This window comes from Triticum dicoccoides, chromosome 5B, assembly GCF_002162155.2.
Source record: "Triticum dicoccoides isolate Atlit2015 ecotype Zavitan chromosome 5B, WEW_v2.0, whole genome shotgun sequence".
Lineage (NCBI taxonomy): Eukaryota > Viridiplantae > Streptophyta > Magnoliopsida > Poales > Poaceae > Triticum > Triticum dicoccoides.
Window position 1 is genome coordinate 412,596,683 of NC_041389.1, and position 3,098 is coordinate 412,599,780.

The following is a 3,098-nucleotide window of genomic DNA, read 5'->3' on the forward strand; positions in this document are numbered from 1 at the left end:
GAGGTCGCTGACGACGACGAGCTCACCGCGGCGGTTGCCGGGAACGCTGGAGGCGAGGCCGTTGTCGCGCTGCCGGCGGTGTTCGTCGGTGGGAGGCTCCTCGGCGGGCTCGATCGGCTCATGGCCGTGCACATCTTCGGCGAGCTCGTGCCCATACTCAAGGACGCCGGCGCGCTCTGTCTCTGAGTCTCTGACTCTGAGCAAAACCAAAGATGCATATGGGACGGGGTACTACGGACGTACGAACAACCGTTTGTTCATGAGTTAATCTTCTTTTCATTTCTCCTTTTGATTCTTGATGAGATCATGTGAGTTACTGCTGCTCGATCTTCAGTCTCTCTTGATTGGGATCAATAATGGAGTACCAGCTTAGCTATAGTTAGGCTTAAATTCTTTTGATTAGGGTAGGAAAAATTAGGAACTATTGTGCCATCTCGTGCTTATTTTCGACCAAACGCTTTTGTAAATACATGTATGAGTGAAGAGGGGTGTACTATTTAGCATTGTATAAATCATGTTCCTTTCATCTTGCTCATCAGTTTTCTAGATGCCAATTCATTTTGTCTTTGAAGGTTTCTTCTAGCAGGCTTATGATGTTATGACGAAATGGCACTGTGTTGGATATTTGTAATCCATGACGGGGTGCTTGTTTGTTGCAGCTGATTTTCCCTCTCTCTTCTTCTATAGTACTCCTATTTTTCATAGATTAATTTTGAATTCTTCTGAAAAGAGAGGACTCGAACTGATCTCCAATTTTTTGGGTTTGTACTGAGCGGTTTTCATAGACTGGACTTTACTCTGTTTTTTCCGTAAGATTTTCCTCGTAACTTTCCAACGATCTATGGTATCATCGCCCCCGAACTTGCATGATTTATATAGTTGAACTGAATGACATTTTTTTCAGAAATAAAATATTTGTTTGCAATGATGTTTTGAACTTCTCTCGTTTTAGGACATGAACATTTACCATTTGAATTTTCATATGGGGTTTTCTTTTTGTTTGAGCTTTTTTCGCGTCCCGAGCATGGGGCCGGGGCACGGCGCGTGTTATAGGGTTTTATTTTGAACTCCCATTGTAGTAATACATGGACTTATGTGACGATAGGAATTCTTGTACTAGCACACGACGGTAGAGCACACACGATAAACATTCTGAAGTCGTCTAAGCTACAACATTTGGGGCGCGGGCAACAACGGCGGCGCTCGCGGCGGCACTCATACTAATCTCAGTGTGTGTTTGTACAGAGGAGGTATTTTTTCATAGAGTAATTTTGAATGGTTCCGAAAAAGTACTTGAACTGATGCCCGTATGGGTTTGTACTGAGGGTGTTTTCGCATACTATGATTTTGAACTGATGTAACAAGATGACTAGAAGTTCGATACAAGACCAAAGGACGACCAAATGGTACAATCTCAAAAGACATAATTATTGGAGTCAAGCAACTAGGGAAAGATCCAAAGCCTCCACAACATCGACACCTGATTTGGGTACTGCTACGCCAGTTAAGCTAGGCCTTTCTTCTTCAGCAAAAGCCGCATAAGCACTTGCCTTTCTCACAGTCGCCAGGACAGAGCATCTCAGACGCCTCTACTCCTGTTGCTTTTCCTTGTGCAAGAGGCTGTTGATGGATCACGCTGTGATGCAGGTGGCCATGGTAGTGACACGAGCAGTGACGCAGGTCTCCGAACTGATGGTCGTGACGAACTCGGCCACCCTGAAGCCACGGGGTTGGACTGAGCATGGCGCTGAAGTTGAGTAGAACATTTAGGAATTAGGATAAATAGGAAACAACAAACAGGTGGAAGAAACCGTGAAGTGAAATGAGTTATAGAAGACAGTATGCATTATTCTCACTAAAAAAAACTTCTGTTTGTGTGCAACTTCTCTACTTGCATACGTTTGGAGGGAGAAATACAGAAAATACAACCACATGGATTAACACATTTGAAGGGAGAAACTATAGACGTACATCACGGGGTAGCAAATAATATGAACTCCAGGCAAAACATTTTTTTAACTTTTTTTGTATCTCGCAAACTGAAAATAATAAGAAAGCAAATTAGAACACAAAGTAAGAAGAAAGTAGAGCACCAGTGCTTGTGCGGCATGGATCCGTCAACCCTTTTGCATCCTAGTTCCAGCCAGCATGAGCTAGCACCTCCTGGATCGAGCTGCAGTAGTGCAACACAACGCATCAGAGAGATAAAAAGGTGAGTAGCAGCATGTACAGGAAGGGGAGAAAGCAACTATAGCACACGAGCATCCACGGGCATACAGAGATGCAGGAACTTCTCTCCACTTGAGACTAAACTTATATAATTTTTATTGTTGAACTTTCAGATATCTTACAAGAATTGCATGATATCAGTGTTTTGCTTTTACCTCATTGCTTCTCTGAACTTGCAAAATAAACTTTGTTACATGCGCTCATTAACATAACCACACACACCTGTTGTGCTATAGAAATAGCATGGAAACACCAAGGAAACTTGACTTACGATTGGTAAGTAGATGTACTGAAAAGAATTCAAAAGATGAACTAAAAACAATTGAAACTCTTCAAAAGCATCCAGGAGAGATAACAAAAAACTAAAACGCACGGGCGACACAGTTACTAGAACCGGGCCATAAGGACTAGAACCAAAACTATCAATATAAGTTGATGTTTTTTTGTAGGTTTTTGGGAATGAGAATACCTGTATTTTTTTGCAATTATATAAAAGTTTTAAAATGTGTACTACTCCATAACAAATGTTTATACTGCACATGTCCGTAAATATTAGCTTTTTATTTGGCAACAAAGAAAGATCAAAAAGGATATTTAATTTCTTGTAAGCATATCAACAAACAGCTTGATAGCAGCAGGAATAGAACAAGTTCTTAGTTCTTACCATTGGGGACCTGCCCACTTGCGTGATCTGACGTCCACTCGTGCGAGTAGACCTGACGCACACACCATCGGGGACCTGCCCACTGTGTGAGATCGAATTGAACCCGCTTGTGATGCCAAGGCCGACTGAACTTATGATCTCTCCAGATCTCAACTGATTGTGTTACAAATATACACACAAATCCAAACGAGCTCATGTGAGTGCA

General features: G+C 42.2%; 1 long non-coding RNA gene and 1 pseudogene across 1 annotated transcript; one reads left to right on the top strand and one right to left on the bottom strand.

The window, feature by feature from the left end:
* LOC119305661 overlaps positions 1 to 231 on the top strand; it is a 581-nt pseudogene extending 350 nt beyond the window's left edge.
* Positions 232 to 1,405: 1,174 nt separating this feature from the next.
* On the bottom strand, positions 1,406 to 3,051 carry LOC119305617. Its single transcript, XR_005148721.1, has 3 exons — positions 2,894 to 3,051; positions 2,094 to 2,173; positions 1,406 to 1,747 (listed from the first exon to the last, which is right to left on the bottom strand). It is a non-coding gene; the product is annotated as an uncharacterized LOC119305617 (long non-coding RNA).
* Between the last annotated feature and the right edge of the window lie 47 nt (positions 3,052 to 3,098).